The 15,043-nt window shown below is 35.3% G+C and overlaps 5 long non-coding RNA genes across 5 annotated transcripts; all 5 read left to right on the forward strand.

The window, feature by feature from the left end:
• Nucleotides 1-218: 218 nt before the first annotated feature.
• On the forward strand, nucleotides 219-791 carry LOC115630174. The gene is made up of 2 exons (XR_003996044.1): nucleotides 219-461; nucleotides 521-791. It is a non-coding gene; the product is annotated as an uncharacterized LOC115630174 (long non-coding RNA).
• A 3,125-nt stretch (nucleotides 792-3,916) lies between these two features.
• LOC115630155 lies at nucleotides 3,917-4,499 on the forward strand. Its single transcript, XR_003996026.1, has 2 exons — nucleotides 3,917-4,169; nucleotides 4,229-4,499. It is a non-coding gene; the product is annotated as an uncharacterized LOC115630155 (long non-coding RNA).
• A 3,128-nt stretch (nucleotides 4,500-7,627) lies between these two features.
• LOC115630167 lies at nucleotides 7,628-8,203 on the forward strand. Its single transcript, XR_003996038.1, has 2 exons — nucleotides 7,628-7,872; nucleotides 7,932-8,203. It is a non-coding gene; the product is annotated as an uncharacterized LOC115630167 (long non-coding RNA).
• A 2,657-nt stretch (nucleotides 8,204-10,860) lies between these two features.
• On the forward strand, nucleotides 10,861-11,410 carry LOC115630169. Its single transcript, XR_003996040.1, has 2 exons — nucleotides 10,861-11,080; nucleotides 11,140-11,410. It is a non-coding gene; the product is annotated as an uncharacterized LOC115630169 (long non-coding RNA).
• A 2,946-nt stretch (nucleotides 11,411-14,356) lies between these two features.
• Nucleotides 14,357-14,777, forward strand: LOC115630176. Its single transcript, XR_003996046.1, has 2 exons — nucleotides 14,357-14,609; nucleotides 14,669-14,777. It is a non-coding gene; the product is annotated as an uncharacterized LOC115630176 (long non-coding RNA).
• Nucleotides 14,778-15,043: the final 266 nt, after the last annotated feature.

Genomic DNA, 15,043 nt, shown 5'->3' on the forward strand with positions numbered 1-15,043 from the left:
AGTGTTGGTCATGCTGTTCTTACCCCAAATTTTCTATCGTTTTTAAAAGGGTTAGTTTGGCTTTTGATATATTCACGATGTTTTTTAAAATTTTCAAGTGATCGCAAATTGCTGTACAGTGCTTTGGGGAAATCCCACCTATTTGGGGGTATATGATGAACATTCCAATCGAATCACAATTCATTTCTCGATAAGTCACACTTCGAAACACTTCCTATAAATGAATATACACAAGAAATTCTGGAATAAAGATAAAAAATTTGCTTAAAAAATGCAATTGCGGAACCGTGATGTCCCCCTAGTTATAGGAAAAGTATACACATACAACAATCCTAACTACAGGAATATCCAATTAGGATATATTAATAAAAAACGTAAAACTCGTCGGAATAAGGCTGGACTAAAAAATACTTCTGCTCAGATTGCGGCCGATGTGCGGGATCCTGCCGGCTTAGTTAAATGTATAGTAAAACAGTCCACTTTCAACTTTTGCCCCTAATACCCGAACTGTTTTTTTCAGATATCACTATTGGAATTGATCCGGCATATTGAACCGATTTATTGTTTTTAAAATTTAAATATGCTTAACAAATGCTGCCCCAGAAGGAATGAGATCGCCAAAGCGAACGCAAAAAAACGGTCTTCGAGAACTTGAATTGGAAAAAAGCTGTCAACCACGTTTTGAATTACTTCTTCAGCAGCAAGCCCCTGTTTTTACCTTAAGTTTTCTAGTACAAGACTTATTAAACGGGTTGTTCCCTTTGGCGATGGGTTTATGATTAGTAGCTGAATGATTTGTCTATTGTTGATTTGTAAAAGCAAAGTCATCAAGCGCTGCCCGCAAATGTGTATTTTGGAATTTCCCTCCCGCCCCCCCTCTCCAAGCAAATCGCGATTTTCTCTCACTCTCGTAATTCTTGGAATTTCGAACTAAAATTTTGGAAATACCCCCAGTTGGTTATTATGTGTCCGTATGCCAAATTTCATTATGATAGACCGATTTAACAAGAAGTTATAGCCATAAATATATTTGCTGATGCAGCGCAGCTCAAGCGCTGCCCGCGGCTGTTGTTGATGTTGCTGTTTGGTTGACTGCGAAAATGCTTACACAGACACGAATAGATGCGCATAGGCATACATACACTCACACAGACGCAATTGCTATGTAAATGTTCAATTATACACCCTTTACGTGAGTTCAAATACCGAGAGAGGTAAAATCGATCAAATTTTATTTTTTATTTTCTATAATTATTGTAAACATATGTTCAGAGTATTTCAAAGTCGGGACACCCGACTTTAGCTTTTTTACTTGTTTGATATTTTTTTTGGGGCCCAAAATATGGGAGTTGTCCTGTAAAAAAAAATGTTGGGGCACAAAAGGAAACCGCGTCAACAGCCCACAGCCCAAACGGTAAAAGCTAGGATGCTGAAATTTGGGCTCAAGTATCCTATCATGGTGTAGATGCGCACTAAGAAGGGATTTTGGAAAATTCGAGCTCCAAAGGGGGGAAATGTAGCTCCAAAGTTTGTTTGAAAAATCCGCATTTTTCAAACCGATCGACTTAAAACTTAGTTTCTAAAATCAATTAAAGAATACAAACAAAACTGCATACTTAGATTTGTGTTGGAGCTTGAATTATTTGGGTTTTAATATTTATTCACTATTTCAAATGAAAAGTTTGTGTTATAAATTTAGTCCGATCGATTTAAAATTTGGGTAATGTAATCTACGTAACTAAATCTACAACTTTGCATTCATGGATTTTCAAAATATGCATTTTACAAAAGCATGCAGAACAAACAATACAAAATATCAAACAGTTGGGGACAACTAAGTATACATACACACATACAAACATTGAAATAGCCAAAGCAAAATGTGAGACACTAATGTGTGAATGTCCATACATATGTGCACATCTATGTGTGTACATATGTATCTACATATGTATGTATGTACATTCGTCTTGCACTGACACAGCAAGAAATGTTAATTAATTGAAAATTATATAACATTTTTAAAAGTAATTTTTTCTTTGTTTAGTGCATTTGGCATTAATAACTTTATGCAGCAACAACAAATATCAAATAGTTGGGGACATCACATACACACACTCACACACACAACAAGCAACAGTTCGTGTCTATGTGTGCGGTTCTCTACGTACGGTTGAAAAAGTAAAGAGAAACATACATATGTATGTATGTATGCCTTTGTATGAATATAGCATGTATGTACATTCGCATTAATGTATACATTGGGCAATCGAACACAGTTGTTTGATTGTAAAAAAAATAATGCTCTAAAAACAACAACAACTGCAAGTCATTGGCTCGCTCTTCTTCTTTCGTTGTGACCATTTAATGTTAATTGCAAAGGCAAAACGCCAAAAGTTTACAGTTACCGTCAGCTAGGCAACGACTGCGTAAGCGATAGTAAAGCAAAAACCGAATAACGGAGCTACGCATATTCTGCTTCGCATTGCGGGCAGATGTATGTATGTATATGATTTGTTCTTATTGATGTCAATAAATAATTCGATTTTGTTATTTAAATATTCTGCTTATTGCATTCAAACTTCGATATTTTGATGGTATCGGTGGCTTCAACTATCGAAAGTTTTACTCTAGCAAATTGAGATGAGAATTGTCAGTGCTTTTTGACACGGGTGCCGTGTTTCATATTCCGAGTTTGTGCGTGACCGTATTGACTCAATATGGCACGAAAAGACTCAAATGTGAATTTAGAATTATTCCCCTTTTTTGCACATAGTCTATCTTAAAACGTTGCGTTATATATAAAACAGTTTGTCCTGACTAATTGGTGATCAACGCACAGCCCAAACGGTAAAAGATGAAATTTGGACTCAAGTATCCATCATAGTGTAGGAGCACACTAAGAAAGGCTTTTGGAAAATTCTAGCTCCAAAGGGGGGAAAACGAGCTTTAAAAAATATTAGTTATAGTGGTCATGTTCGTTTAACCAAATAGTTTGGCAAGAACAAAAATGTAACGGACTACTGAATAATTTTTTGTCAAGAACAGAAAATGTTCATTTATATACCTTAAATGCCTTCCTACTGGTAACTTATAATGCGGAAGCATATGGGTAGGTTATGCACACACAAAATAAATACAATTGGAAACATTATATTGAGCCGGGTTAAGACGGGCAATACCTGCTAGTCAAATATATTTATGGCTATAACTTCTTGTTAAAGACCTATTATGATGAAACTTGGCATACGGACACATAATAACTAACTGGAGGTATTTGCAAAATTTTAGTTAGAAATTCCAAGAATTACGGGAGTTAGAGGTAATCGCGATTTGCATTGGAGAGGGGGGGAAGTAGGGAAATTCTAAAAAACACATTTTCTGCGTATTCACATAAGGCATCTTGGACTTTAAATTTAATATCCCTAGGTCCTATAGTGTTAGTTATAGCAAGGTCTATATTTTAAACAGTAGGCTTCAAACAATAAACTATTTTTAAAAAGTGGGCGTGGTTATACGCTCATACCACCCATATACATATATTAAATGATATGTGAGTAAATCATGATGTCAGTGACACATTTGGAAAAAGTGACTTCTTGATTAGATTACAATATTTGTAAATAGACCAAAAATACGACCTCAAAATGGAACAAAAACTTGGAAATTTTGGCCGATTCTATTTATTCTATTTATACATTTATACATAGTGTTGGTCATGCTGTTCTTACCCCAAATTTTCTATCGTTTTTAAAAGGGTTAGTTTGGCCTTTGATATATTCACGATGTTTTTAAAATTTTCAAGTGATCGCAAATTGCTGTACAGTGCTTTGGGGAAGTCCCCACCTATTTGGGGGTATATGATGAACATTCCAATCGAATCACAATTCATTTCTCGATAAGTCACACTTCGAAACACTTCCTATAAATGAATATACACAAGAAATTCTGGAATAAAGATAAAAAATTTGCTTAAAAAATGCAATTGCGGAACCGTGATGTCCCCCTAGTTATAGGAAAAGTATACACATACAACAATCCTAACTACAGGAATATCCAATTAGGATATATTAATAAAAAACGTAAAACTCGTCGGAATAAGGCTGGACTAAAAAATACTTCTGCTCAGATTGCGGCCGATGTGCGGGATCCTGCCGGCTTAGTTAAATGTATAGTAAAACAGTCCACTTTCAACTTTTGCCCCTAATACCCGAACTGTTTTTTTCAGATATCACTATTGGAATTGATCCGGCATATTGAACCGATTTATTGTTTTTAAAATTTAAATATGCTTAACAAATGCTGCCCCAGAAGGAATGAGATCGCCAAAGCGAACGCAAAAAAACGGTCTTCGAGAACTTGAATTGGAAAAAAGCTGTCAACCACGTTTTGAATTACTTCTTCAGCAGCAAGCCCCTGTTTTTACCTTAAGTTTTCTAGTACAAGACTTATTAAACGGGTTGTTCCCTTTGGCGATGGGTTTATGATTAGTAGCTGAATGATTTGTCTATTGTTGATTTGTAAAAGCAAAGTCATCAAGCGCTGCCCGCAAATGTGTATTTTGGAATTTCCCTCCCGCCCCCCTCTCCAAAGCAAATCGCGATTTTCTCTCACTCTCGTAATTCTTGGAATTTCGAACTAAAATTTTGGAAATACCCCCAGTTGGTTATTATGTGTCCGTATGCCAAATTTCATTATGATAGACCGATTTAACAAGAAGTTATAGCCATAAATATATTTGCTGATGCAGCGCAGCTCAAGCGCTGCCCGCGGCTGTTGTTGATGTTGCTGTTTGGTTGACTGCGAAAATGCTTACACAGACACGAATAGATGCGCATAGGCATACATACACTCACACAGACGCAATTGCTATGTAAATGTTCAATTATACACCCTTTACGTGAGTTCAAATACCGAGAGAGGTAAAATCGATCAAATTTTTTATTTATTTTCTTAATTTTTTTATTTTCTATAATTATTGTAAACATATGTTCAGAGTATTTCAAAGTCGGGACACCCGACTTTAGCTTTTTTACTTGTTTGATATTTTTTTTGGGGCCCAAAATATGGGAGTTGTCCTGTAAAAAAAAATGTTGGGGCACAAAAGGAAACCGCGTCAACAGCCCACAGCCCAAACGGTAAAAGCTAGGATGCTGAAATGCTGGGCTCAAGTATCCTATCATGGTGTAGATGCGCACTAAGAAGGGATTTTGGAAAATTCGAGCTCCAAAGGGGGGAAATGTAGCTCCAAAGTTTGTTTGAAAAATCCGCATTTTTCAACCGATCGACTTAAAACTTAGTTTCTAAAATCAATTAAAGAATACAAACAAAACTGCATACTTAGATTTGTGTTGGAGCTTGAATTATTTGGGTTTTAATATTTATTCACTATTTCAAATGAAAAGTTTGTGTTATAAATTTAGTCCGATCGATTTAAAATTTGGGTAATGTAATCTACGTAACTAAATCTACAACTTTGCATTCATGGATTTTCAAAATATGCATTTTACAAAAGCATGCAGAACAAACAATACAAAATATCAAACAGTTGGGGACAACTAAGTATACATACACACATACAAACATTGAAATAGCCAAAGCAAAATGTGAGACACTAATGTGTGAATGTCCATACATATGTGCACATCTATATGTGTAGATATGTATCTACATATGTATGTATGTACATTCGTCTTGCACTGACACAGCAAGAAATGTTAATTAATTGAAAATTATATAACATTTTTAAAAGTAATTTTTTCTTTGTTTAGTGCATTTGGCATTAATAACTTTATGCAGCAACAACAAATATCAAATAGTTGGGGACATCACATACACACACTCACACACAACAAGCAACAGTTCGTGTCTATGTGTGCGGTTCTCTACGTACGGTTGAAAAAGTAAAGAGAAACATACATATGTATGTATGTATGCCTTTGTATGAATATAGCATGTATGTACATTCGCATTAATGTATACATTGGGCAATCGAACACAGTTGTTTGATTGTAAAAAAAATAATGCTCTAAAAACAACAACAACTGCAAGTCATTGGCTCGCTCTTCTTCTTTCGTTGTGACCATTTAATGTTAATTGCAAAGGCAAAACGCCAAAAGTTTACAGTTACCGTCGCTAGGCAACGACTGCGTAAGCGATAGTAAAGCAAAAACCGAATAACGGAGCTACGCATATTCTGCTTCGCATTGCGGGCAGATGTATGTATGTATATGATTTGTTCTTATTGATGTCAATAAATAATTAGATTTTGTTATTTAAATATTCTGCTTATTGCATTCAAACTTCGATATTTTGATGGTATCGGTGGCTTCAACTATCGAAAGTTTTACTCTAGCAAATTGAGATGAGAATTGTCAGTGCTTTTTGACACAGGGTGCCGTGTTTCATATTCCGAGTTTGTGCGTGACCGTATTGACTCAATATGGCACGAAAAGACTCAAATGTGAATTTAGAATTATTCCCCTTTTTTGCACATAGTCTATCTTAAAACGTTGCGTTATATATAAAACAGTTTGTCCTGACTAATTGGTGATCAACGCACAGCCCAAACGGTAAAAGATGAAATTTGGACTCAAGTATCCATCATAGTGTAGGAGCACACTAAGAAAGGCTTTTGGAAAATTCTAGCTCCAAAGGGGGGAAAACGAGCTTTAAAAAATATTAGTTATAGTGGTCATGTTCGTTTAACCAAATAGTTTGGCAAGAACAAAAATGTAACGGACTACTGAATAATTTTTTGTCAAGAACAGAAAATGTTCATTTATATACCTTAAATGCCTTCCTACTGGTAACTTATAATGCGGAAGCATATGGGTAGGTTATGCACACACAAAATAAATACAATTGGAAACATTATATTGAGCCGGGTTAAGACGGGCAATACCTGCTAGTCAAATATATTTATGGCTATAACTTCTTGTTAAAGACCTATTATGATGAAACTTGGCATACGGACACATAATAACTAACTGGAGGTATTTGCAAAATTTTAGTTAGAAATTCCAAGAATTACCGGAGTTAGAGGTAATCGCGATTTGCATTGGAGAGGGGGGGAAGTAGGGAAATTCTAAAAAACACATTTTCTGCGTATTCACATAAGGCATCTTGGACTTTAAATTTAATATCCCTAGGTCCTATAGTGTTAGTTATAGCAAGGTCTATATTTTAAACAGTAGGCTTCAAACAATAAACTATTTTTAAAAAAGTACGCTCATACCACCCATATACATATATTAAATGATATGTGAGTAAATCATGATGTCAGTGACACATTTGGAAAAAGTGACTTCTTGATTAGATTACAATATTTGTAAATAGACCAAAAATACGACCTCAAAATGGAACAAAAACTTGGAAATTTTGGCCGATTCTATTTATTCTATTTATACATAGTGTTGGTCATGCTGTTCTTACCCCAAATTTTCTATCGTTTTTAAAAGGGTTAGTTTGGCTTTTGATATATTCACGATGTTTTTAAAATTTTCAAGTGATCGCAAATTGCTGTACAGTGCTTTGGGGAAATCCCCACCTATTTGGGGGTATATGATGAACATTCCAATCGAATCACAATTCATTTCTCGATAAGTCACACTTCGAAACACTTCCTATAAATGAATATACACAAGAAATTCTGGAATAAAGATAAAAAATTTGCTTAAAAAATGCAATTGCGGAACCGTGATGTCCCCCTAGTTATAGGAAAAGTATACACATACAACAATCCTAACTACAGGAATATCCAATTAGGATATATTAATAAAAAACGTAAAACTCGTCGGAATAAGGCTGGACTAAAAAATACTTCTGCTCAGATTGCGGCCGATGTGCGGGATCCTGCCGGCTTAGTTAAATGTATAGTAAAACAGTCCACTTTCAACTTTTGCCCCTAATACCCGAACTGTTTTTTTCAGATATCACTATTGGAATTGATCCGGCATATTGAACCGATTTATTGTTTTTAAAATTTAAATATGCTTAACAAATGCTGCCCCAGAAGGAATGAGATCGCCAAAGCGAACGCAAAAAAAACGGTCTTCGAGAACTTGAATTGGAAAAAAGCTGTCAACCACGTTTTGAATTACTTCTTCAGCAGCAAGCCCCTGTTTTTACCTTAAGTTTTCTAGTACAAGACTTATTAAACGGGTTGTTCCCTTTGGCGATGGGTTTATGATTAGTAGCTGAATGATTTGTCTATTGTTGATTTGTAAAAGCAAAGTCATCAAGCGCTGCCCGCAAATGTGTATTTTGGAATTTCCCTCCCGCCCCCCTCTCCAAAGCAAATCGCGATTTTCTCTCACTCTCGTAATTCTTGGAATTTCGAACTAAAATTTTGGAAATACCCCCAGTTGGTTATTATGTGTCCGTATGCCAAATTTCATTATGATAGACCGATTTAACAAGAAGTTATAGCCATAAATATATTTGCTGATGCAGCGCAGCTCAAGCGCTGCCCGCGGCTGTTGTTGATGTTGCTGTTTGGTTGACTGCGAAAATGCTTACACAGACACGAATACACTCACACAGACGCAATTGCTATGTAAATGTTCAATTATACACCCTTTACGTGAGTTCAAATACCGAGAGAGGTAAAATCGATCAAATTTTTTATTTATTTTCTTAATTTTTTTATTTTCTATAATTATTGTAAACATATGTTCAGAGTATTTCAAAGTCGGGACACCCGACTTTAGCTTTTTTACTTGTTTGATATTTTTTTTGGGGCCCAAAATATGGGAGTTGTCCTGTAAAAAAAATATTGGGGCACAAAAGGAAACCGCGTCAACAGCCCACAGCCCAAACGGTAAAAGCTAGGATGCTGAAATTTGGGCTCAAGTATCCTATCATGGTGTAGATGCGCACTAAGAAGGGATTTTGGAAAATTCGAGCTCCAAAGGGGGGAAATGTAGCTCCAAAGTTTGTTTGAAAAATCCGCATTTTTCAACCGATCGACTTAAAACTTAGTTTCTAAAATCAATTAAAGAATACAAACAAAACTGCATACTTAGATTTGTGTTGGAGCTTGAATTATTTGGGTTTTAATATTTATTCACTATTTCAAATGAAAAGTTTGTGTTATAAATTTAGTCCGATCGATTTAAAATTTGGGTAATGTAATCTACGTAACTAAATCTACAACTTTGCATTCATGGATTTTCAAAATATGCATTTTACAAAAGCATGCAGAACAAACAATACAAAATATCAAACAGTTGGGGACAACTAAGTATACATACACACATACAAACATTGAAATAGCCAAAGCAAAATGTGAGACACTAATGTGTGAATGTCCATACATATGTGCACATCTATATGTGTACATATGTATCTACATATGTATGTATGTACATTCGTCTTGCACTGACACAGCAAGAAATGTTAATTAATTGAAAATTATATAACATTTTTAAAAGTAATTTTTTCTTTGTTTAGTGCATTTGGCATTAATAACTTTATGCAGCAACAACAAATATCAAATAGTTGGGGACATCACATACACACACTCACACACACAACAAGCAACAGTTCGTGTCTATGTGTGCGGTTCTCTACGTACGGTTGAAAAAGTAATGTTAATTGCAAAGGCAAAACGCCAAAAGTTTACAGTTACCGTCACTAGGCAACGACTGCGTAAGCGATAGTAAAGCAAAAACCGAATAACGGAGCTACGCATATTCTGCTTCGCATTGCGGGCAGATGTATGTATGTATATGATTTGTTCTTATTGATGTCAATAAATAATTAGATTTTGTTATTTAAATATTCTGCTTATTGCATTCAAACTTCGATATTTTGATGGTATCGGTGGCTTCAACTATCGAAAGTTTTACTCTAGCAAATTGAGATGAGAATTGTCAGTGCTTTTTGACACGGGTGCCGTGTTTCATATTCCGAGTTTGTGCGTGACCGTATTGACTCAATATGGCACGAAAAGACTCAAATGTGAATTTAGAATTATTCCCCTTTTTTGCACATAGTCTATCTTAAAACGTTGCGTTATATATAAAACAGTTTGTCCTGACTAATTGGTGATCAACGCACAGCCCAAACGGTAAAAGATGAAATTTGGACTCAAGTATCCATCATAGTGTAGGAGCACACTAAGAAAGGCTTTTGGAAAATTCTAGCTCCAAAGGGGGGAAAACGAGCTTTAAAAAATATTAGTTATAGTGGTCATGTTCGTTTAACCAAATAGTTTGGCAAGAACAAAAATGTAACGGACTACTGAATAATTTTTTGTCAAGAACAGAAAATGTTCATTTATATACCTTAAATGCCTTCCTACTGGTAACTTATAATGCGGAAGCATATGGGTAGGTTATGCACACACAAAATAAATACAATTGGAAACATTATATTGAGCCGGGTTAAGACGGGCAATACCTGCTAGTCAAATATATTTATGGCTATAACTTCTTGTTAAAGACCTATTATGATGAAACTTGGCATACGGACACATAATAACTAACTGGAGGTATTTGCAAAATTTTAGTTAGAAATTCCAAGAATTACCGGAGTTAGAGGTAATCGCGATTTGCATTGGAGAGGGGGGGAGGTAGGGAAATTCTAACAAACACATTTTCTGCGTATTCACATAAGGCATCTTGGACTTTAAATTTAATATCCCTAGGTCCTATAGTGTTAGTTATAGCAAGGTCTATATTTTAAACAGTAGGCTTCAAACAATAAACTATTTTTAAAAAGTGGGCGTGGTTATACGCTCATACCACCCATATACATATATTAAATGATATGTGAGTAAATCATGATGTCAGTGACACATTTGGAAAAAGTGACTTCTTGATTAGATTACAATATTTGTAAATAGACCAAAAATTCTGGAATAAAGATAAAAAATTTGCTTAAAAAATGCAATTGCGGAACCGTGATGTCCCCCTAGTTATAGGAAAAGTATACACATACAACAATCCTAACTACAGGAATATCCAATTAGGATATATTAATAAAAAACGTAAAACTCGTCGGAATAAGGCTGGACTAAAAAATACTTCTGCTCAGATTGCGGCCGATGTGCGGGATCCTGCCGGCTTAGTTAAATGTATAGTAAAACAGTCCACTTTCAACTTTTGCCCCTATTACCCGAACTGTTTTTTTCAGATATCACTATTGGAATTGATCCGGCATATTGAACCGATTTATTGTTTTTAAAATTTAAATATGCTTAACAAATGCTGCCCCAGAAGGAATGAGATCGCCAAAGCGAACGCAAAAAAACGGTCTTCGAGAACTTGAATTGGAAAAAAGCTGTCAACCACGTTTTGAATTACTTCTTCAGCAGCAAGCCCCTGTTTTTACCTTAAGTTTTCTAGTACAAGACTTATTAAACGGGTTGTTCCCTTTGGCGATGGGTTTATGATTAGTAGCTGAATGATTTGTCTATTGTTGATTTGTAAAAGCAAAGTCATCAAGCGCTGCCCGCAAATGTGTATTTTGGAATTTCCCTCCCGCCCCCCTCTCCAAAGCAAATCGCGATTTTCTCTCACTCTCGTAATTCTTGGAATTTCGAACTAAAATTTTGGAAATACCCCCAGTTGGTTATTATGTGTCCGTATGCCAAATTTCATTATGATAGACCGATTTAACAAGAAGTTATAGCCATAAATATATTTGCTGATGCAGCGCAGCTCAAGCGCTGCCCGCGGCTGTTGTTGATGTTGCTGTTTGGTTGACTGCGAAAATGCTTACACAGACACGAATAGATGCGCATAGGCATACATACACTCACACAGACGCAATTGCTATGTAAATGTTCAATTATACACCCTTTACGTGAGTTCAAATACCGAGAGAGGTAAAATCGATCAAATTTTTTATTTATTTTCTTAATTTTTTTATTTTCTATAATTATTGTAAACATATGTTCAGAGTATTTCAAAGTCGGGACACCCGACTTTAGCTTTTTTACTTGTTTGATATTTTTTTTGGGGCCCAAAATATGGGAGTTGTCCTGTAAAAAAAATATTGGGGCACAAAAGGAAACCGCGTCAACAGCCCACAGCCCAAACGGTAAAAGCTAGGATGCTGAAATTTGGGCTCAAGTATCCTATCATGGTGTAGATGCGCACTAAGAAGGGATTTTGGAAAATTCGAGCTCCAAAGGGGGGAAATGTAGCTCCAAAGTTTGTTTGAAAAATCCGCATTTTTCAACCGATCGACTTAAAACTTAGTTTCTAAAATCAATTAAAGAATACAAACAAAACTGCATACTTAGATTTGTGTTGGAGTTTGAATTATTTGGGTTTTAATATTTATTCACTATTTCAAATGAAAAGTTTGTGTTATAAATTTAGTCCGATCGATTTAAAATTTGGGTAATGTAATCTACGTAACTAAATCTACAACTTTGCATTCATGGATTTTCAAAATATGCATTTTACAAAAGCATGCAGAACAAACAATACAAAATATCAAACAGTTGGGGACAACTAAGTATACATACACACATACAAACATTGAAATAGCCAAAGCAAAATGTGAGACACTAATGTGTGAATGTCCATACATATGTGCACATCTATATGTGTACATATGTATCTACATATGTATGTATGTACATTCGTCTTGCACTGACACAGCAAGAAATGTTAATTAATTGAAAATTATATAACATTTTTAAAAGTAATTTTTTCTTTGTTTAGTGCATTTGGCATTAATAACTTTATGCAGCAACAACAAATATCAAATAGTTGGGGACATCACATACACACACTCACACACACAACAAGCAACAGTTCGTGTCTATGTGTGCGGTTCTCTACGTACGGTTGAAAAAGTAATGTTAATTGCAAAGGCAAAACGCCAAAAGTTTACAGTTACCGTCACTAGGCAACGACTGCGTAAGCGATAGTAAAGCAAAAACCGAATAACGGAGCTACGCATATTCTGCTTCGCATTGCGGGCAGATGTATGTATGTATATGATTTGTTCTTATTGATGTCAATAAATAATTAGATTTTGTTATTTAAATATTCTGCTTATTGCATTCAAACTTCGATATTTTGATGGTATCGGTGGCTTCAACTATCGAAAGTTTTACTCTAGCAAATTGAGATGAGAATTGTCAGTGCTTTTTGACACGGGTGCCGTGTTTCATATTCCGAGTTTGTGCGTGACCGTATTGACTCAATATGGCACGAAAAGACTCAAATGTGAATTTAGAATTATTCCCCTTTTTTGCACATAGTCTATCTTAAAACGTTGCGTTATATATAAAACAGTTTGTCCTGACTAATTGGTGATCAACGCACAGCCCAAACGGTAAAAGATGAAATTTGGACTCAAGTATCCATCATAGTGTAGGAGCACACTAAGAAAGGCTTTTGGAAAATTCTAGCTCCAAAGGGGGGGAAAACGAGCTTTAAAAAATATTAGTTATAGTGGTCATGTTCGTTTAACCAAATAGTTTGGCAAGAACAAAAATGTAACGGACTACTGAATAATTTTTTGTCAAGAACAGAAAATGTTCATTTATATACCTTAAATGCCTTCCTACTGGTAACTTATAATGCGGAAGCATATGGGTAGGTTATGCACACACAAAATAAATACAATTGGAAACATTATATTGAGCCGGGTTAAGACGGGCAATACCTGCTAGTCAAATATATTTATGGCTATAACTTCTTGTTAAAGACCTATTATGATGAAACTTGGCATACGGACACATAATAACTAACTGGAGGTATTTGTTAGAAATTCCAAGAATTACCGGGAGTTAGAGGTAATCGCGATTTGCATTGGAGAGGGGGGGAGGTAGGGAAATTCTAAAAAACACATTTTCTGCGTATTCACATAAGGCATCTTGGACTTTAAATTTAATATCCCTAGGTCCTATAGTGTTAGTTATAGCAAGGTCTATATTTTAAACAGTAGGCTTCAAACAATAAACTATTTTTAAAAAGTGGGCGTGGTTATACGCTCATACCACCCATATACATATATTAAATGATATGTGAGTAAATCATGATGTCAGTGACACATTTGGAAAAAGTGACTTCTTGATTAGATTACAATATTTGTAAATAGACCAAAAATACGACCTCAAAATGGAACAAAAACTTGGAAATTTTGGCCGATTCTATTTATTCTATTTATACATTTATACATAGTGTTGGTCATGCTGTTCTTACCCCAAATTTTCTATCGTTTTTAAAAGGGTTAGTTTGGCCTTTGATATATTCACGATGTTTTTAAAATTTTCAAGTGATCGCAAATTGCTGTACAGTGCTTTGGGGAAGTCCCCACCTATTTGGGGGTATATGATGAACATTCCAATCGAATCACAATTCATTTCTCGATAAGTCACACTTCGAAACACTTCCTATAAATGAATATACACAAGAAATTCTGGAATAAAGATAAAAAATTTGCTTAAAAAATGCAATTGCGGAACCGTGATGTCCCCCTAGTTATAGGAAAAGTATACACATACAACAATCCTAACTACAGGAATATCCAATTAGGATATATTAATAAAAAACGTAAAACTCGTCGGAATAAGGCTGGACTAAAAAATACTTCTGCTCAGATTGCGGCCGATGTGCGGGATCCTGCCGGCTTAGTTAAATGTATAGTAAAACAGTCCACTTTCAACTTTTGCCCCTAATACCCGAACTGTTTTTTTCAGATATCACTATTGGAATTGATCCGGCATATTGAACCGATTTATTGTTTTTAAAATTTAAATATGCTTAACAAATGCTGCCCCAGAAGGAATGAGATCGCCAAAGCGAACGCAAAAAAAACGGTCTTCGAGAACTTGAATTGGAAAAAAAGCTGTCAACCACGTTTTGAATTACTTCTTCAGCAGCAAGCCCCTGTTTTTACCTTAAGTTTTCTAGTACAAGACTTATTAAACGGGTTGTTCCCTTTGGCGATGGGTTTATGATTAGTAGCTGAATGATTTGTCTATTGTTGATTTGTAAAAGCAAAGTCATCAAGCGCTGCCCGCAAATGTGTATTTTGGAATTTCCCTCCCGCCCCCCTCTCCAAAGCAAATCGC

This window comes from Scaptodrosophila lebanonensis, unplaced genomic scaffold (assembly GCF_003285725.1).
Source record: "Scaptodrosophila lebanonensis strain 11010-0011.00,11010-0021.00 unplaced genomic scaffold, SlebRS2 tig00000339-arrow-arrow-pilon, whole genome shotgun sequence".
NCBI classification, from domain to species: Eukaryota; Metazoa; Arthropoda; class Insecta; order Diptera; family Drosophilidae; genus Scaptodrosophila; species Scaptodrosophila lebanonensis.